Source organism: Euphorbia lathyris, chromosome 4 (assembly GCF_963576675.1).
Source record: "Euphorbia lathyris chromosome 4, ddEupLath1.1, whole genome shotgun sequence".
NCBI classification, from domain to species: domain Eukaryota; kingdom Viridiplantae; phylum Streptophyta; class Magnoliopsida; order Malpighiales; family Euphorbiaceae; genus Euphorbia; species Euphorbia lathyris.
In genome coordinates this window covers 2,961,614-2,984,038 of record NC_088913.1, presented here as the reverse complement: position 1 = coordinate 2,984,038, position 22,425 = coordinate 2,961,614, and the positions used below count along the sequence as shown (strand labels likewise).

At 39.1% G+C, this 22,425-nt stretch overlaps 1 long non-coding RNA gene across 1 annotated transcript; it reads right to left on the bottom strand.

The window, feature by feature from the left end:
- Positions 1-15,069: 15,069 nt before the first annotated feature.
- On the bottom strand, positions 15,070-16,865 carry LOC136225529 (uncharacterized). The gene is made up of 2 exons (XR_010687146.1): positions 16,495-16,865; positions 15,070-15,634 (listed from the first exon to the last, which is right to left on the bottom strand). It is a non-coding gene; the product is annotated as an uncharacterized lncRNA (long non-coding RNA).
- Between the last annotated feature and the right edge of the window lie 5,560 nt (positions 16,866-22,425).

Sequence of the window (22,425 nt, the reverse complement as noted above, 5' to 3'; positions counted from 1 at the left end):
CTGAGATATACATCTTCGAATAATTTGGTCGGTGCATAACCTGAAAAGATAGGGTTCTTCCCAAAAATAATATTTAATTTCAGCAAAAAACTTCCTCCTCTGATTAATGGACAGGTTGTGAGGCTTAAGCGAACTTGCTAGGTAATTAGCAATATCGGCAAACCATGGCGCAGGCTGTGCGGCATATAGACGCTCGTCTGGAAATCTTTCCAGAATCTCTGGTTGTTCCTGGCTGCTTTGGTGAGAAATTCTTGACAAGTGATCAGCCACGACATTTTATGTTCCCTTCTTATCCTTAATTTCGAGATCAAACTCTTGAAGCAATAATAACCAGCAGATCAACCTAGGCTTAGCATCCTTTTTTGCGAACAAGTAGCGTAGCGCAGCGTGGTCTGTGTGCACAATGACTTTGGACAATATCAAGTAGGGTCTAAACTTGTCGAAAGCATACACAACTGCAAGAAGCTCCTTCTCTGTAGTGGTGTAGTTCTGCTGGGCCTCGTATAATGTTTTGCTTGCATAATAAATAGGCCTAAACTTTTTCTCCATCCTTTGTCCAAGAACAGCTCCCACACAAGTATCGCTCAAGTCGCACATCATCTCAAAAGGTTGTTCCCAGTCTGGTCCTGCCAGTATAGGCGAGTTGATCAGCCTGCCTTTTAATAGTTCGAAAGCATTGAGACAGCTTGCATCAAAGGAAAATTCTGCATCCTTATGAAGTAGTGCTGACAAGGGCAACGCAATTTTTGAAAAATCTTTGATGAGCCGGCGGTAGAAACCTGCATGCCCCAGAAAGCTTCTCACATCTTTTACACTGGTTGGGACATCCAGTTTCTCTATTACTTCCACCTTAGCCTTGTCTACTTCCATCCCCTTTTCTGAAATTTTGTGCCCGAGAACGATTCCTCCTGTAACCATGAAGTGGCATTTTTCCCAATTCAATACCAGGTGAGTCTCCTTGTATCGCACAAGTACAGCTTCAAGGTTGTTTAGTCAACTTCCAAAAGAATCGCCATAAACTGAGAAGTCGTCCATGAAGATTTCTATAGTCCTCTCCACCATATCATGAAATATAGACATCATACATCTTTGAAACGTGGCTGGAGCATTACACAGTCCGAAAGGCATTCGTATGTAAGCATAGGTCCCATATGGACATGTGAACATTGTCTTCTCTTAGTCTTCACTGTGAATCGCGATCTGGTTGTATCCCGAATAACCGTCAAGAAAGCAATAGAAGGCATATCCCGCCAACCGCTCCAACATCTGGTCAATGAAGGGAAGGGGAAAATGATCCTTCCTTGTGGCTTCGTTGAGCTTCCGGTAATCCACACAAACTCGCCATCCGGTGATAGTTTTCGTGGGGACCAACTCATCTTTCTCATTTAGTACTACTGTCATTCCTCCCTTCTTCGGTACAACGTGAATAGGGCTTGTCCATACACTATCGAAAATAGGATAAATAATCCCTGCATCCAGCAACTTGATCACTTTTTTTCGCACAACCTCTTTCATGTGGGGGTTTAATCTGCGTTGTGGTTGGACAGAGGGCTTATGATCCTTTTCCATTAAGATTCTGTGGACACAGACTGTCGGGCTGATACCCTTGATGTCATCAATCTTCCATGCGATTGCATCCCTGTTTCTTCGTAGCACCTCCATGAGTTGAGTTTTTTGATCGGGAGTTAGCTTTGAAGATATAATCACTGGGCTCCCACTAGGTGGTTCTAAGAAGGCATTCTCGAGGTGTGAGGGTAACGGTTTCAATTCTGGTTTAGATAATGGCACAACTGGTATCTCCGGTGGTTCTTGATGAGTGGGGACAGTAGGATCTAAAGGTGGAGTGGGTAAGTTGGACTCAATGGAACAGCATGTTCCCTCACATTAGTTTACCTCTTCTCCCAATAGAGTTTCCAGAGTGTCCTGTTCCTGCAAAGTGGAAAGACTTTGGAATTCATCCAAGAAACAGCATGTGTCATCATTATTGTTAGCTCGTCTCATTGATTCGTTCATTTTGAAAATCACTTCCTCCCCATTAATTCTTAAGAACAGTTGTCCTTCTCCTACATCTATCAATGCTTTACCCGTGGCTAAAAATGGTCTTCCTAGGATAATAGGAACATGCAAGTCTTCATCAATGTCCATTATAATAAAATCAATAGGCAATATGAATTTTCCTACTTTGATGAGCACATCTTCCACAACTCCTCTAGGATAGCATACTGAACGATCGACTTATTGAATAGACATTTTGGTTGGTTGTGGTTCTCCTAGTCCTAATTTAGCATACACAGAATATGGCATAAGGTTTATGCTGGCGCCTAGGTCACGTAGTGCATTTTCAATAATTAAACTTCCAATTGAACAGGGGATAGAAAAACTCCCTGGATCTTTTAGCTTTTTTGGAAGCTGCTACTTGTTCTGGAGAATTGACGAGCAATCTCTGTTGAGTTGGATCATGGAAATGTTTTCCAGCTTCTTTTTGTTTGACAGGATATCTTTGAGGAACTTTGCGTATGTCGACATCTGTGCAAGTGCTTCTACGAAAGGGATGTTGATGTGTAACTTCCTTAAGGTGTCTAACACCTTAGAATTTTGTTCTTCCAGCTTTTTGTTAATCAACCGTGTTGGATATGGCACAGGTGGAACATACGGCGGAGGTGGCTTATGTTGAAACACCTTTCCACAAGATTTTGATTTGACAAAATCATTTAAGTTTAATCCATGATTAAGAGACAATTAAATTTAAGTGCTTTGATTTAATTGTACTAATCTGTTTGTTCAATATTGAGTATAAATATACATGCAAAAAGAAACAAAGATTAAGACAGGACAAAATCAGCATGAGAACACAACACAAGCTGAGTGAAGAGCAACTCAACATAAGAGAAGATAAGTCATCTTCAGAATAAAGCTGAACAAAGAAGCTGAGTGAAACGAAGCTCAGCACAGAAGAAGTCTGCTCCAGGAAATAGATCCTACAGAACGAAGCTGACCACGGAAGCTAAGAGAAAGAGAACTCAGTATGTAACTTGGTGAAAATCAAAGACAATGAATATCGAAGTGAAGCTGAGTGATCTTCAGGACAGCATGAATGATCCGTTAAGCTAAAAGACAAATTCGACAACTGTCTGCACCAATAATAGAAGTCTTGAATTACGCAAAAGACAAATTCCAAGATGCATGGGTCAACTGTTCGATGCTATAAGACAAACTGCCACAAGAAGACAAAGTCTGTAGGAAGAAGACAAATCTGACGTCTGAAGAATTTTGGAAGACAGGACTGGCCTGCACATCTGAAGCTGACCAGAAGTTGTCTCCCCAAAAGAGCTGTTTTGGACTCAACGGACAAATCAATTTCAAATGATTTGTTCCTCACATTTCAACTATAAAAGGGACAAAGATATCATTTAGAAAATTGCCGATTCACAGAAAATTACAAGTGAGAAAGATACAAATTCAAAGCACTCAAAACAAAAGAGAAAGCTTACACCAATCTTCTATTCTTTGTGTAAATGCTAGATTGATTGTTCGTAATCATCTAAAGTGTTCTTTATCTTAAAAAGGAACAAGTGTATCAATTGTAATATTGAGAGTGTGCGTGCTGAGTACTTAGTATTTAGTACTTAGTGGTAGAGAAATCTAAGTGCTAGGTTGTAGCATTTAGTAGGAGTTGAGTAGACGAATAGAGGAAGGTACTCTTGCATATTCAACTGCTTGTAATTGGTTTGTGCTCTACCCTTAAAGAGCTCAGTATTGGATTCTGAAAGCCCGAAGGATTCTGGGGACTGGACGTAGGCGGAGAGGCCGAACTAGGATAAGTGATACTGAGTAATTTCTAACTCTCTCATACATATATATATATATATATATATGTGCTTGTGTTGCTTGTAATATTTACTCAGCATATAAACTGTTAGAAGCTGACCTGAGTAAATTAGAGTGCTGAGTTGGAAGCTCACCACACAAGTGTCAATTCCCAACTCTCAAGTAAAACAGTCTTAGTCAGTATCTGACTAAAGTTGTCTTACATTAAGTTCGGCCAAACTGACCAAAGCTGAGTTAATAAACTCACCAAAATAATTAAGTCAGCAAGATTAATTAGCGAAAAAGTTATATTAGTTCCTAACCCCCCCCCCCCCTTGGAACTAATCACACGGGACCAACAAGTGGTATCAGAGCCTAAGCTCACTACTCAAAGATATAACTATCTTGAGCGGATCCCAATAAATGGCTGAGAACAGCACTCATTTCCTTCCCGGGAACCAAACAACACAGATACTCCCTGAGGGATTATCTATTAGTCGACCTCCCCTATTCTTTGTATCTAACTATACATTCTGGAAGAATAGGATGAAGAACTTTATTCAAGCCACAAACATGAGTGCATGGTTTGCAATAGTTCAAGGCCCATACTTGCCATATAAAACTGTTAACAATGAGAAAGTTGTTAAGAATGAAACTGAGTGGTCAGAAGATGACCTTAGAAAACTTCAAAATAATGCTTCGGCTATCAATATGCTTCACTATGCTTTAGATGCTGCAGAATACAATAAAATATCAGGTTGTGAGTCAGCACAGGATATATGGAAAAAGCTCGAGGTGACCTATAAAGGCACAAGCAAAGTCAAAGAGTCAAAGGTGAACCAACACATGAGATTGTATGAGCTGTTCGAAATGAACGACAACGAGGACATCTCCGGAATGAATGCTAGATTCACTAATATTATAAATGAGCTAAAAAGACTCGGTAAGAACTTCACTGAAGAAGAGCAAGTGAAGAAAATCTTGAGAAGCTTACCCAAGAGCTGGCAAGCTAAGAAAACTGCAGTAGAAGAAGCTCAGGACCTGACTACATACAAGTATGACGAGCTAATCGGGTCTCTGCTGACTAATGAGATCTCAATGCAAAACTTTGAAGCTAAAGAGAAAGAAAAGTCAGAAGACAAGAAACAAAAATCACTTGTCATGAAAGCTGACTCGACCGAAGCTGACTCATCAGACGATGAGGAGATGGCCATGTTTACACGAAAAATGAAGAAGTTGTTTAGGAAGAATGAAAAGAACAGCAGAAAGCCATTCAGAAAAAATGACATGTACAAAGCTGAGTCCAGTGACAAATACAAGAAGGACAGCTCCAAGTCTGTCACATGCTTTGAGTGCCACCAAACTGGGCACATCAAGTCAAGCTGCCCAAACCTCAAGAGAGACAAGAAGGGAAACAAGAAAGCAATGGTAGCAACATGGAGTGACAGTGATGAGTCAACATCATCCAAAGCTGATGCAAATGAAACGGCAAACATATGCTTCATGGCCGATGATGCTAACCACTCTCAATCTGAGCAAGCAGGCCTCTCTGATGAAACTGACCAGGAGGTACACAACAATGAGGTAACATCCTTACTTTTTCTTAGAAATGAGATGGTAAACGCCCTGAGTGATTTATATGCACTAACTAAAAAGTGCAATAAGAAAGTAAAGGCACTCAGCAGGCGATGTGATGAGATTGAAGAGGTCAAGCTGAGTGACCTCCGATATCTTCTCCAAGACAACTCAACTTTGCATAGCAACATGGAAATTATGCACAAGTTTTTCTCGGAGGTCCAATCAGATTCAAAGAAACTGAAAAAGGATGTCACTACCTTACAGAGCCAAATAAAAGGCTCAAATAAAAATAAACCCCATGCTGAGTACTCAAGTACTAGTCAGCATAAACAGTCCACACAATGTGACTATTGCGGGAAAAAGGGACACACAAGAGAAGTGTGTTGGTACAATAAGTGAACTGTCCAATGTGACTTCTGCGGAAGGAAAGGACATACCACAAAGGTATGTTGGCATGCTCAGCATAATAATGATGACCACCCTCAAAGGGTAATTCATTGTGACTTCTGTGGTAAGAGTGGCCACACTATCAAAGTATGCCGTCACAAATTAAAATACGACTTTGCACCTGTTTATGCTAACAAATGAGGACCCAAAAAGAATTGGGTACCTAAAGATGAATAGTCTAAATGCAGGTGAGCCTGAGATGCATGGAGAAATCAAAACTGTGGTATATAGACAGCGCATGCTCGAGGCACATGACTGGTGATGAAACTCAGTTCATCACATTAGAGCTTAAACGAGGTGGAAGTGTAAGCTTTGGAGACAATAAGAAGGGTAAGATAGTCGGCTCAGGTACTAACGGAGGTAACCCAACTATTGAGTCAGTCTCCTTAGTTAAAGGTCTCAAATACAATCTGCTGAGTGTAGCTCAGCTTTGCAAGAGCGGCAGAAAGGTTGTATTTGATGATACTAACTGTCAAATACTCAAGGGAAAAACAAACGAATTGATTTTAACTGCCCCTCGTGTAGACAATGTATACATGCTGAGTCTAGAAAAACAGTTTTCTAAAAATATATGCTTAGTGTCTAAAGAGGATAACTCCTGGCTATGGCATAGAAGACTTGGTCATGTAAGCATGGACCTTTTTGCCAAATTAGCTAGAAAGCAACTAGTTGAGGGATTGCCCAAACTTAAATTTGAAAAAGATCAATTGTGTAATGCTTGTCAGCAAGGCAAACAAACTAAAAAGTCATTTCAAAGTAAAAATATTGTCTCAACTAAGAGACCATTGGAATTACTACACTTGGATCTTTTCGGACCTATTCAGCCACTCAGCTTGGGAGGTAAGAAATTTTCCTTAGTCATTGTAGACGATTTCTCTCGGTACACTTGGATCATCTTGCTGAGTAGCAAGGATGAAACATTTGAGATGTTCACCACATTAATTAAAAAGCTTGAAAATGACAAAGACCTAAGAGTAGCTCATATTAGAAGTGACAATGGTGGGCAATTCAAAAACCAACAGTTTGATGAATTCTGTGAACCCAGTGGTATTGACCATAATTTCTCTGCTCCTAGAACACCTCAACAAAATGGGGTTGTTGAAAGGAAAAATATAACAATTGTCGAAATAGCTAGGACAATGCTGAGTGAAAATAGGCTTCCAAAGTATTTCTGGGGTGAAGTTGTTCACATAGCATGCTACATTCTAAATAGGGCTTTAGTTAGACCTATTCTTAAGAAAACCCCATATGAACTTTGGAAAGGACTAAAGCCCAACATTGGCTACTTTCGCGCCTTTGGGTGTAAATGTTTTATACTCAACACAAAAGATAATCTTGCAAAATTTGATGCCAAAGCTGACGAAGCGATCTTTTTAGGGTACTCAACTAACAGCAAAGCATATAGGGTATATAATAAACGAGCACAGGTTGTAGAAGAGTCTGTCCATGTTGAGTTCGATGAAGCTGACCCTGCAGGAAAGTCAACTCAGCTCACTGAAGATGAACCAAGCTCAGCTTCCGCTGATCAAAATGGAGCCTCTGAGTCATCAATACAAGGGCTGACCAAAGGTAAGCAAGAGAATGAAATAACCTTTGCTGACCAATCTATTCCTGCAGAGATTGTAGAAACACCTGTTCCAAACAACTCAACATTACCCAAAGAAATAAAAATTCCAAGAGGACATTCGGAGAAGTCCATTCTTGATGCTGCTGACAACAAACTGATGACAAGAGATCAGCTTAGGAAGTATCTCAGCAATGTTGCCTTCGTCTCAGTGCATGAGCCAAAGAATTTTGCTGATGCTGAGCACGATGAATATTGGATCAACACTATGCAAGAAGAGCTTGATCAATTCACAAGAAATGAGGTATGGGATTTAGTACCTAAACCTAGGAATCAAAAGACCATAGGAACTAAGTGGGTCTTTAGAAATAAATTAGATGAGCAAGGCAACGTAGTCAGAAATAAAGCCCGACTTGTAGCCCAAGGCTATAGTCAGCAAGAGGGCATTGACTACGGTGAAACCTTTGCACTTGTTGCCAGGTTAGAAGCTATACAAATACTGTGTGCCTATGCTAGTTTTATGAACTTTAAATTATATCAAATGGATGTTAAAAGTGCATTTCTTAATGGCTTTATAAACGAAGAGTTATATGTTAGTCAGCCTCCAGGGTTTGAAGATCCAAAATTTCCAAACCACGTCTATAAACTCAAAAAGGCCCTATACGGCCTAAAGTCTGTAGACAGCAGGTTATATCGAGGTATGATAGGCTCTCTACTTTATCTTACTGCTAGTAGACCTGATATTCAGTACTCAGTATGTTATTGCACAAGATATCAAGCTGACCGCAGGGAATCTCACTTAATAGCTCTAAAAAGAATTTTCAGATATTTGCAGAGCTCAGTTAATGCAGGTTTATGGTATCCAAATATAAGTGACTTCACACTGATTGGATATACTGATGCTGACTATGGACGAGACAAGCTAGAACGAAAAAGCACTTCAAGAGGATGTCAATTCCTAGGAAGCTATCTAGTTTCGTGGTTTAGTAAAAAGCAGTCATCAGTGGCCTTGTCTACAACTGAAGCTGAGTACGTTGCTGCTGGAAGCTGTGTGGCCCAAGTCCTATGGATTAAGCAACAGCTTGAGGATTATGGCGTCAAAACAGAAACAATAGAAGTCAAATGTGACAACAAGAGTGCCATTGACTTATCTAAGAATCCAATCCAACACAGTAGGATGAAGCATCTCAGCATAAGACACCACTTCATCAGAGATCATGTAATCAAGGGTGAGATCAAGCTGACCTACATATCAACAAATGAACAGCTTGCGGATATCTTTACGAAGCCCTTGGCTCGTGAGCAATTTAACATACTAAGGGAAGCTATCAGTATGTCTAATCCTCTTCAATAATTCTATATGCTAAATTGAATATTGAGTGATTACCATGCTGAGTAATTTGTGATAATTTAGTAACTGTTGTATGCTGAGTTAAGAATGACATGAAATCACCCTAAGCTGAGTAGACATACATGCTGAGTGATTTTCCTAAGCTGAGTTACTAAGTCCACAAACAACAATCCTACGTAAAACTGACTGCTAAGAATCAGAAACGTTTGATCTTCTTAATGCTGAGTAAAACCCATTTAAAACATTAAATGCTAGCACGTGCATTAATAAGCCACCTAGGATAACGTAAGCAATAATGAGAAAACCCATGCGCCGAACGTGTCATAAATGACAGAATCTCTGTCGGTTGATAATCTCGAGGTTAAAAGGCTAGTTCAACGAATAGGATCATTTATCACCTCAATAAATAGTGGATGTTTTCCCACTTATCACTCTTTACACACGAAATCCTTGGCATTCGAATTCATCTCTCTGAATCCCAAAAATCCTCTCAAAGAATTCATAGAAATGGCGAAAACCCAAAATACTTCCGGTGGCGGTAACAACGACGACCACACCGATGAAAACCCTAAGTCTCCTCCTCAAGAAGGTCAGCATGACCTAACTCCAAACAGAAACCCCAAAACTGACCTAGCAACCTCTTCAAAGAAGAAGAAGAAGGATAAGCAGCCGAATGAGAAATTCTTCGTTAAGGTATACCCAAGTGTGAAGAATCATGAGGTTCTCAGATGTAGATGGTTCTCCCCCAGCTTCATAACACATGAGCAACCGTTTTGTGAATGGATTGCAAAAAACGGATGGACTGGACTCTTTTCGCTTGCTGGAAGAACCTACCCTAGGTTAGTACGTGAATTCTACTCCAACCTCTGTGTTGATGGAAGTGATGCTGACCATCTAGTCACTCACGTTAAAAGTAAGAAGCTCACCATTACCCCTTCCTATCTCGCAACCTTGCTAAACCTTCCAAACACCGGAAAGGAATTTAGGACAACTAAGGAGAAGCATGACCACACAGTCACTTTCTGTAAACCTGCTGGACACAAAGGGGAAATACCCAGCACGTGCATGGGGCAAAACCAAAAAATGGCGCACTATATACTAACCAACTTCATCTTCCCAAAATTCAACGCAGCATCTTCCGCTTCAAACTTCAAGCAGTGCTTCATTTGGCACATGCTGACCTATAACCCTCTTAACATGCCCGTATTTCTGGTAGGAGCACTCCAACGAAGCACTATCAAACTCAGGCTGGGTTCCCTTATAACCCGAATCCTAGAAGATCATCAAGTTGACTTGATAAATGAGATAGAAACAGTGGGAACTGCGATTACAGCTGCACTGTTGTTTGGGTTAGTATACAATCAACCTATCAAGCCCAAGAAGGGAAAAGGGGTGATCGAGGCAGCTCAAGGGAAAGCTGAAGGGGAAGATGAGGGGGAAGTTGAGGGGGATGCTCAGGAGGAAGATGATGTTGAGCTACCTCAGGAAGAGAATATCACTGTAGCCGCAGTTGCTGTCCAAACCAAGCGAGAAAAGAAATGCAAGGCAATCCAAACCAGCTCAGAGGATGTTGATGCTGTCCCCAAGAAAATTCGGGTTGTCTCTAAGGGGAAGAAAATTGATGTTGACCAAGGTAAGTCCGCAGAGAAAAGAAAGAGGCAAGATGAGCCTGAGGAGTTAGAAACTGAGGAAACCCCTCTGAAGAGGAAGAAGAAAACTGCTGAGCTGAGTCCAGTTGAAGCTGTTCCTCTTGGATTTGCAGTTCCTGATGATTCTCACTTCATCAGAAGCCATGAGATTGACCTTGAGCAAATTTCTGCTGATCAAGAAGTAGAAGAACTGAGCAATGATGAAGATCAGCATGATACTGATGAAGATATTGAGCACTATCAAGAAACTCATACTGAGCAAGAACAAACTGAGAATGTTGAGGAAGTTGAAAGTCCAGCCGTGCAGGATGAAACAGGTGATGCTGAGCTCCCAGAGCAAGAAACAGTCAGGGAAGGGCTCAATACTGATCTCGGAATAGAGTCATCTCTTGATTCCATTCCTGCTGACTCACCCCCTCCACAGACCAGAAAGTTAAGAAGGCTTAAGAAGAAGGCCTACAAATCTCCAGCTATTGACCTCCTGGATGACTCGCCTCCAAGGGATGAAATCACGGACCTTACAACTACTCATTTTAGGTTCTTCTCATCACATCCTGAGCCTTCCATACAGGAAAACCAAGCCTCTGTTACTCATACCGAGCAACACGCCAAGACTCTAGAAAATCCAAACCAAGCCGAGCAAGAACTCGAAGTCCTAGTTGCTCAGGGAGAAAAGCAAGCTAAGGAAAATCCTACTCAACCTGAGGTGCCTCCTCCTACACCAACTCAAGTTCATGTTGAGCAGGTAACTATCTCTGCCAATCCACCAACTTCTTCCCATCCTGTCTTGCAGAACATTGAACAGTCAGCTCCTGCTGCTCATCCACATCAAAGCCCAGTTGCTGACCATACTGGCACTTCTACTCAAGGACAGCACCAAACACCTCCTCAATCTGGTGTTACTAGAATTCCAGCCACTGAGGTACATCCTGAGGCCCAATTTGCCTATCTTACTGCAACTGAGTCCGACCGTCGTATCATCGACTCGACTCAACATCTTCTCCAGGATCTATATAATTCTCATGCCGATGCTGCTGGGTCCGCAAATGCTGAATCACAAGAGTTTTCGTCTGTCACTCAGCTTCTCAATGAGATCAAGAATCTCAAAAATTTAGTAAGTGTCATGACCTCAATCCAAGCCCAGCAACCCAAGCAAGAATCCTTTGTCAAGCTGACTGAGCTACTATTGATGATGGTGAATCACATGAATTCACTTCAAGGACAGATCAATGCCTTACCTACCATCAACACAGGCTATGCTACCTCTCCTGAGTTAGATCATTACTTTACCAAACTGACTTCTGAGCTAATTGGTGCTCGTGATCTTCTCTCTTCCTCTTCCCAATGCACGATGGATGAAATAAGTGAAGCTGTCCGTCTTCTGAATCTGAGTAAAGAGGAGATGGAAACTGACATGGTCAAAACCAATACTATTTTTCAAACCACTCAAAGCCTATTTCGCCATGTGCGTCATACAAATGCTCAGCGTGACATCTATGACAAGGCTATCATTCGAATGTACCATCAATCCTATGCCCAACTCGCGGAAGCAATGTCCTGGTTCGCTAAGTCACAAGAATACATGCTCAGCATGATCAGCTCATCCATTCGCGTCTCAGGTTCAGTTCTGGATGATGGAGTTCCAGTCCTTGATGGGTTGTTTGAAAGCACAAAACGTCTCAAGGCATACTCGGTCAAACTGACTCGTGCTGCTCTCAATGACACCTTCATTGCTCCTCCGCCTGATGGTGGCAAAACGGGGGAGAAAAGACGAGATGATGGAACTCAGCAAGAAACAGGTGAAGCTTCAGGCAGTAAGCAGCGACAAGACAAAGGCAAAGGAAAATTGTATCAAGCTGCTCATCAGGCACAAGTTAATAGGAAGCAATAGCTTAGTCAACTTAGGACTTAGCTTACTTTGTACTTATGCTTGATAACTTGAATATATGTTTAAGTATCCTCTTCATTCAAATTGACTTAACTATATGCGATGCTGATTAATCTATAAATTATGCTGACCTGTCTGAAAATTGAACAACCAAATAACTTCAAATTAAAATACTCAGTACACACTAACTCTGATACCAAAACTAATCATGTATCAAACTGAGTAAACATTAAACTCTTCTGAAAATTGAACTAAGTCAGGATAAACATGTCTTCTCTAAGGTTTAAAGTAGAGTCAAGACAATATATGCAACCCTTACGGGGGAGTAATTTCAGAAGAATAGAATGTAATTCAATCATGGGGAATTTCAATACTGAGTTCCAAAAATTAAATATTTTGCCAACATCAAAATGGGGGAGTTTGTTGAAACACCTTTCCACAAGATTTTGATTTGACAAAATCATTTAAGTTTAATCCATGATTAAGAGACAATTAAATTTAAGTGCTTTGATTTAATTGTACTAATCCGTTTGTTCACTATTGAGTATAAATATACATGCAAAAAGAAACAAAGATTAAGACAGGACAAAATCAGCATGAGAACACAACACAAGCTGAGTGAAGAGCAACTCAGCATAAGAGAAGATAAGTCATCTTCAGAATAACAGCTTCAGAATAAAGCTGAACAAAGAAGCTGAGTGAAACGAAGCTCATCACAGAAGAAGTCTGCTCCAGGAAATAGATCCTACAGAACGAAGCTGACCACGGAAGCTGAGAGAAAGAGAACTCAGTATGTAACTTGGTGAAAATCAAAGACAATGAATATCGAAGTGAAGCTGAGTGATCTTTAGGACAGCATGAATCCGTTAAGCTAAAAGACAAATTCGACAACTGTCTGCACCAATAATAGAAGTCTTGAATTACGCAAAAGACAAATTCCAAGATGCATGGGTCAACTGTTCGATGCTATAAGACAAACTGCCACAAGAAGACAAAGTCTGTAGGAAGAAGAAAAATCTGACGTCTAAAGAATTTAGAAGACAGGACTGGACTGCACATCTGAAGCTGACCAGAAGTTGTCTCCCCAAAAGAGCCGTTTTGGACTCAACGGACAAATCAATTTCAAATGATTTGTTCCTCACATTTCAACTATAAAAGGGACAAAGATATCATTTGGAAAATTGCCGATTCACAGAAAATTACAAGTGAGAAAGATACAAATTCAAAGCACTCAAAACAGAAAGAGAAAGCTTACACCAATCTTCTATTCTTTGTGTAAATGCTAGATTGATTGTTCGTAATCATCTAAAGTGTTCTGTATCTTAAAAAGGAACAAGTGTGTGATCAATTGTAATATTGAGAGTGTGCATGCTGAGTACTTAGTATTTAGTACTTAGTGGTAGAGAAATCTAAGTGCTGGGTTGTAGCATCTAGTAGGAGTTGAGCAGACGAATAGAGGAAGGTACTCTTGCATATTCAACTGCATGTAATCGGTTTGTGCTCTACCCTTAAAGAGCTCAGTATTGGATTCTGAAAGCCCGGAGGATTCTGGGGACTGGACGTAGGCGGAGAGGCCGAACCAAGATAAGAGATACTGAGTAATTTCTAACTCTCTCATATATATATATATATATATATATATATATATATATATATATATATATATATGTGTGCTTGTGTTGCTTGTAATATTTACTCAGCATATAAACTGTTAGAAGCTGACACTGAGTAAATTGGAGTGCTGAGTTGGAAGCTGACCACACAAGTGTCAACTCCCAACTCTCAAGTAAAACAGTCTTTGTCAGCATCTGACTAAAGCTGTCTTACATTAAGTTCGGCCAAGCTGACCAAAGCTGAGTTAATAAACTCACCAAAATAATTAAGTCGGCAAGATTAATTAGCGAAAAAGTTATATTAGTTCCTAACCCCCCCCCCTTGGAACTTATATTAGTTTCTTGTGGCAGGGTTATATGTGTTAGAGTACGGGTTAGGCCTGCCACAAGAAACCATCCGAATTTTGGATGGATGATGTGTCCATATTTATGTGCATCTTTATATCTTAATTCTCTTTAGTTTAATGTTAGTTTTACTTTATTAGTGCTTATCTATCTTGTTTTGTGTTTTATAGGTGTTTTTGGAGATTCAATTCAAATTGGAGATTAAAATGCTAATTTTATGGAGCTTAAAGTGAAATTGGAGAAATCTGTCAGGTCCTAACCCATGCCCATGGCTTAGGCATTGCTGAAGAAGGAAATTATGCACTAAAAAGATGATTTGTCCTAACCCGTGCCCATGGGTAAGGACCAGTACGAATTTGGGAGTTGGGTTTTGCTTAGAAGACTTCTATTTTAAGATTTTTACTCTTTGTAACTTTTATTATTAGTTTTAAATATGTTAAGACATTATTATAGGATTTAATTCTATTAGGATTTTATGCATAGTCGCATTCTGCCTGTGCACCCTTCCCTTGCTTGACTCCAGGGCAGTTTATGTTGAAATGCATCCCTCCACAAAAATCACAAATGTCATTGAATGGAGGTTCGTTGTGGATCGAAGACACATTTATCTTGCCGAACTGTCTGGCAAGCTGTTCTACCTGGCTTGTCAATTTTGACACAACATCTTCATTGCCCACTCTTTTTCCTTCACTTCTGGCGGAGTACCAGTTGTAACTGGTGCTTACTACCCTCTCAATAAGGTCGTACAAGGCCTGAGGTTCCAGATCTTCGAGATTTCCATTGGCTATGGATTCAGCAATAGAGTTAAAGATTTGCCAAGCACACCATAATATATCAACATTCATTCATAAATAAGATAAAAGAGAACTTACATAACCGGCCCTAACTGGCCAAACCCATTCAAAACGACTACTCACTCATGGTGTAGAGTGAATAGCCACCATTAATTTCACAGTTCTCCATTGATGGAGTCATCATTCTAGGAGAGCTTCCTCTCCTCAAAAGTTCTAACTACAACTAATTGTCTCAAAAGTAAAAAGGTGTGTCCTTTCCTCCCCACGACTACATCTATAAATAGGAAGAAAAACGAACCATGCCACCAAATATTACAAAAAGATTGTTTTCTACAGCTACTTAATACTAGGAATGATTAATTTAGGTTGACCCTTGAACACTCAAGGGGGTGATCCGTCTTGTCATCATGCTACTTTCCTGCCTTTCCTGCAACTGCTGCCACGCCGCTCCTTTCACATGTGCCAGTCGCTCATGTGCCAGTCGCTATCTGTCATCGGGTACACAGCGGAAATCCGCTGGATCAAAGGGTGCCCACTCCTTACGGCTTGTTGCAAAACAGGCTGTGATGTAGCCTATTTTGATCTAATCAATACACATCTGCATAAAACACTTATAAGCCCATATATTTCGGAATATTTAGCCTGAAATGCACATAAAATGTTATTAAAATGCTATTTAATTGTAGTCATTTTCATGTCTAACACTTCTCGACAGTGAACAGATGCATATGCAAATAGACGTAGGGTTACAGTAGGAAATAGAAAAATGATGAAACTCAATAATTCACAGCAAATTTTTACTATAAATAGGAGAGGTTCATCATTGTAATGAGGAAGGAGGAATTTTGTAAAAACTCCATCACTGTAATAGGGAAGAGCTTCACTGTAACAGGGGTGGAAGGCAAAAGAGAGCAAGTTCATTTCCAATAATGTAACAGCAAACAATCAATCAAAAGAGCAAGGTCAATAAGTTCCAGTTTATTCATACATGTGTATATCTATATGAATTATCTCTAGATCATTGTTTCTTCATCATTTCTATCACTTTTTTTTATCATAGGTTTCATTCCTGAGCAAATCGGTTTGAAGGTTCGGAATACCCTCCAGAGCCTATAATGGCTCTGGTTGCATTCCTAAAACCAGTTTGAGAGTCCTAAAAGACCCTCTCACACAAAGAAATCAAACTCATTTAAGTAATAATGGAGATTAGAAACATGGGATAGATTATCGCAAAAATCAAACCAACAAAAGGGAACAATCCATAGACATCTCAAAGCCAAATAAACTCAACCAAACTTCCATCTCAAACTCAAACAAACATAGCAAGCATTTATCACAATCCAAAGACACAGAACATTCCATACGCCTCTAAGAGTTCTTAGAACTCTCGGCAAACCCGAAGAGAGATCGAGGTCGAGGAAGAGAGAGAGCAAAAGAATTACAAACCTCAAAACTCACCTTTGCGTGAAGATTTTAGACCGACTGAACCTCATCGGGAACTCAGGGTTCCTCATCGGAGGCGAGAAATCGCGCCATTCCAGGACTTCGTAGGATGAGACCCAAAGGGTCTGTAACTAGGCGGAAACCATGTGAGATAGTTAGGAAAGTCTATGAGAGAGTGAGTGATAGTGAAATCGGGGAGAAAGGAAATCGGAATCCGTGGAGCCCGAGGAGAGAACGCCGATCGCCGTAGGAGAAGAGGAAGGAGAAGAGGTATGGCTGTGGCTGCTGAAGTTTGTGGATCTAAATGCCTAAAGGCTTAATTGGAGGAAGGGTAGGGAGGGGTTAATAAAGGAAGGGTAGAGAATGGTAGGAAAATGTAGGGAAAGGTAAAGAAAGGGAATGAAGGGAAAGGAAGGGTAATTTCTAACCCTTTCAAACCCACCAAATTGGATGGTTCAAAATTGGATGCAATTTGTTAAAAAGAAACCCTTCAAAACCCCTCCAAACCCTTACCCTCCTAATTTTTTTGTGTTCCAAAAATGGGTTTGTAGAAACCCTTACTAACCCTTCCTCCTCCCAAACAAGGGTTCCTATCAACCCTTACTAACCCCTCTAAACCCTCCATCCAATCAAGCCCTAAAAATCCAAATATAAAATCTGTAGTTTCAATTTGACCCTAGACCTTATCTATTGTTCAAAATGAACCCCAGCTTTTTTTTAATTGTTTTCAATCAAATCCCTCAATCCAAATCAAAGATGCTAGGGCAAGCCCAATTCCGCCACTTCCATGTCCAAGTTAAACATTTAGTTAAACAATTGATTTAATATCCTCCATTCCTTTTTTAAATTCTTATTAGTTAGTTAAAATTAATTTTCATGAATTAATTCAATTTTTCATTTACGTTTTAGCCTCAATTTAGTCAACTTAGATCAATTTACTATGTCCTAGTTAATTTTTTTTTTATATATTAGATTGTTTAAGCTCAATTTATGTGTAATTTCAACTAATTGGTAAACAGAATTAGAACATGATTACGTGTAGTTCTAAATAAATTAATTCGAAATGTTATTTCGGAGTAATAAAATTAACAAAACTAATTCGAATTGATGTGAAAACATCATTCAAATTCATAACCAAATTAATTCGAATAGATGTGAAAACGTCATTCGAATTCGTAACCATATCAATGCGGATCGATGTGAAAACGTCATCCGAATTCATAAACCAAATCAATTTGAATCAATGAGAAAACGTCATTCAAATTCGTAACCATATCAATTCGGATTGATGTGAAAACGTCATCTGAATCTATAACCAAATTAGTTCGGATCGATGTGAAAACGTCATCCGAATTCATAATTAAATTAGTTCGGATCGATGTGAAAACGTCATCCGAATCTATAACCAAATTAGTTCAGATCGATGTGAAAACGTCATCCGAATTCATAAAAATTAATTCGGATCGATGTGAAAACATCGTTCGAATTTATAACCAAACTAATTCTAATCGATGTGAAAACTTCATTAGAATTCAATACTAAACCAAATAACCCCCCAAATATTGACAATTCAAAGCAAAACAAATAGCAAACACGTAATATCACAATAGTACCGATATGTCGGGCGGGGTAGGGTGAGATCACATCTCTTCCCTACACGTAACCGGAAAAACGAACTTTGAATCTCTCCGACGACCGTCCTTACCAAAACCAAACTACACAGAGTCAATCCAAACAGATAGGGCGACCAATCACGCCCGCACACGTATTTCCAACTGATGATTGGTGGCGACGCGAAACCTTAAAACACGAGAAAGGCAGATCGAGCCGGCCACGCACCCCGACCTGCGTAAAAAAACCGGAAGCCAGGGTGCGACAGCTGGCGACTCTGCTGGGGACTTCCTAGCTATGTAAGTGATATTATGTGTTGTACAACATGTTATTTGTTATTGCTTTGATTAATTGTCATACTGAATTATTGTTGCTAAATATTGCATACGCTATAAACCACACTTTCACTTGTGCACAAAAAGATCATGTTATGATCTTACCTTTATTAAGTTTAGGTGAGGCAAAGTACGGATACCACTCGGGAAACCGGGAATGGGTCCTGAAACGTTCTCAAACCAAATTGGACTTCCCTGTCAACACTAAGGGGTTAAGGATTTGGTAACCACTCGATTAGAACTAGAACGAAGAGCTACCCTATAGTTACCAGCCAGTTTTGTACAGGTTCACCCTTTAGGGCTGCATCATCCATTCATATTATTCTGATTATTGATATATGACGTGATTATCAGGTGCTTATCAAATACTTTCACTATTATCACGATAATTCCCCACAATCTCTCGGTATTTAATTCTATTTTAAAAAAATAATACATGTACATACCTTCATTAGTTTAGGTGCATAATTAACATTTCATCTCATAAAATGTTTTCAGTAATCTAGCTCCGTTTAGGTATTCATCAATATCATAAATCATCATATTACAACCCGCATTATTCGTCATATTTTCTCTCAATGCATCTTCATATCATATCATCGCATGTCATTATGACTCTTCGTTCATACGATTTTCATATCATACATTCATATCACATTGCGTATAGTTGCACTCTTCTTAGGTTCCTTTAGACATATTTTTCATAAATTTTTATTTTTCTATTTTAAATAGAAACCTTTGTGTTCAATTCTCCACTATCAAGTCTCATGATTCCACAATATTCAAGATAGAAACCTTTTGTGTCACCTCTCATATCATTATGTCAATATCCCATAACATCGCATAGTATGTTGCGTATTACCATACACATATAAACATCCACGTGTCACTTACGCCTTCCATGCACTATCATTCCACTTTCATATTTCTACATCGTGTTACACATGACATTACATATAGCATACTCATGCATTTCACAAAACATATTTCATTCTTCGTTTTAATGAAAATAAAATCTTGAGGAACAAAAAAAAAAGATTTTTTTTTCTTACATCTCATACATTTACATATTTTTGCGTCTTTCTAAAAAAACAAAAAAAAACATGATAAAAATAATAAAGCATTTTCAAAAAGGTCCATCCATTTGGCTTATTCAAAAGACAATCTGAGAAAGCTCATAAATCACGGATTATTAAGAACTGAAAATTGAAAAAAAAGACAAGGGTTTGAAAGAATGGGTCTCCCATGGTTGAAGAAACAGACTACTCAGTTGGAAGATTTGCTAGAAAGCAGACAAACAAGCGGAGAGGCATCTCAAGCCTCAAATATACAAACTCCCGTGGCGAGTCCCATGAAATTGTACATGCTCAATATTTCAGAGGGAAGGAATTTGAATCAAAAACAGGCGGAGAATGGTGCCAATGCCCAGAATAGAGGAAAAGGGCTAACAAAACCCATTATCATATGGTTGAAATGTTGGAGGTGGCATTGAAACTGTTGAAAAAAAACCATTGATCTGACTGAGCTATTTCAAGTCTCTAATTACCCCTCAAAAGTGAAAATTTCGTAGTGTCTGAAATCACAGATAATCAGACACAAGGAATTGAGAAAAGACAAGATAGAGCTCAAAGAACGGGTCCCCAAGGCTTGAATAAGAAGATTGCTCAGTTGGGAGATTTCTTGAAAGATGAAAAGATGAGAAAAGAGGCATCTCACACCTCGACTATGAAAACTCCAGTGTCAAGACCTGTAGAATCATACATGCTCAGTGTCTCACCTCTAGAAGAAATGGATTTGAATCAGAAACAAATGGGGAATGGTGTTATTGACCAGGCCTGAAGAAGAGGTCTAACAAGACATGTAGCAGAAAAGTTGAAATGGTGGAAGCCCTCAAAGGAAGCCACTGATCCTACTCAGTTGTTTTAGGTCTCTATTTTACCCCTCATAAGTGCGAATTTCCAAAATCTGAAAAGAAAAGTGGATCAGCTTGCTAAAAGGTCCATTTGATGATGTGTTGCAGCCTCAAGATTATCTATGTAAGCAAATCCTTAATCCAAATTTTTGAAGAAAATCCCAAAGAGATAACCTTAAGATGATTCCTACAATTGGATTAAACCTATAGTTGAAGCTGAAAGAATTCACCTGAAGGAAATTAAGGCTAAGGTATAGCAGCGGAAATATAAAAATTTTAGCCTACTTCCTTTTAACCATAGGATCCGTTAATCGTTATTTCATATAAAGAGGGATAAGAAGGAATACCTTTCGATGAACAATCTACCGTTGTTAAAGAAGCGCCCACAATTCTTCTCCGAGATTCCAACCACAAAGTTTAATACGGTGAGGCTAAGATGAATTCAACCCTTATGAGATGCAACCAAAATAGATTGCCTCTAATAAACCAACACACGATCAAAGAGAAAGAGGGATGAATAAGATTAATCAATCGATGGAATGCCGAATTAATTCTTGTCCACGAACTTGGGGAATGGAATTCTTTTCTCTCTCTCTCTCTAAGCAATTTCGAAAATCACAAAGGGGGAGGCGTAGGGCTTGGTCGAAATTCACATGGGGAGGGGTATATATATTAGCTTGTATCTAAACCCTAGTTAGATAGGAATAGGTTACTTAATAGGAATCCAATTCGGAAAAGGATTCGTAATTATTATCTCACTATATATCTAATATATTTAGGATAATAATAATTAACCTAATTGGATAATAATATGAGAATATTAATCTAATTAAAACTCCTAATTATATTATCTCTTAATTAATTTAATTCATAATCCTAATCAAATTAGGATTAATGGAATAAAATTAATTCCTTACTAATACATATAAATTTCGGTCCCTCCTTATATTTGGGCCTTACTGGGCTCAATTGGGCTTCCATCTATTAATCATATCCATCTCTCTTTTGGTTCCAAGTCTTATGTGTGATCCATTAGGTCCTTACTACTTCTGGCCGTATGCAACCTATTAAATTAATTTCTTCAAGAATTATATTTAATCCCTTGCATAACGGAATGATGTACAGAGTATGTTATTGGCAAGTCCGTAATCATTCCCCCAGAGTCCGTTAAGAAGACAGGTTGATTCTGTCGTTAACCCTTCCGTATTAGTTACGGTATAATACGATCCTTTATCAACTACATCCTTGAACTGAATCTTATGACTATGGGTAATGTCAAGTCACATATAGCGAGACGTTCGTTTTACTTGTTATTGGCCGAGTCAACTCAAAAAGATAGGTTAAGTGAAATCAGTATTTCTACTCTTAAGCTATCACCTTGCAAGGGTTTAGAGTCAAGACTTCCACAAGTGATCCTTGGATGTATCTCCCATTAATCGGGATTGATAAATGCTCAATCCAATGTATAACTACCCTGAAATTACTTCCTGTGACACCCAACCTTTGCAGTTCACACCCCAGAGTCATCTCTGTTAAGGATCGTGGGACCACAGGATCAAAGTCTCACATTCAGTAATTCAGGATGACCAATTAACATTCCTTTGAGTCTGAGGATTAGTTATACCTATTAATACCAATGAGATGAACAGTTGACAAGGATGAATATACCCATCCTGTTATCTCAAATCGGATCCCCAATCCTAATGAACAACGTTTCACCGGATCTATGTAACTGTCCAGATATCTATATATATGAAGCTTGTGAGATCAACTTTCTGTCGGACAGAAGACATTGTTACATACAAGTCTCAACCGTGATATATCAATCCTAAATATATCACTTGACTTGGGGTGGTTTTAAGTTTATTAGTTTATTATAAAGTTTTGTCTCACTTCATGCTTGTATGAACACTTTATAATCACTTTAAACAAACTTACGGATTTCCTTTTATTAGACTTTATTTAGTGCTTAAAAGGGATTGCCTTTATATAGTTATAAAACATATATCTCATTAAAACAAATGATATAAAGAACAATTCATTTACAACAAGTTTGTATCCTGCAACAATTGACTATAGGACACAAAA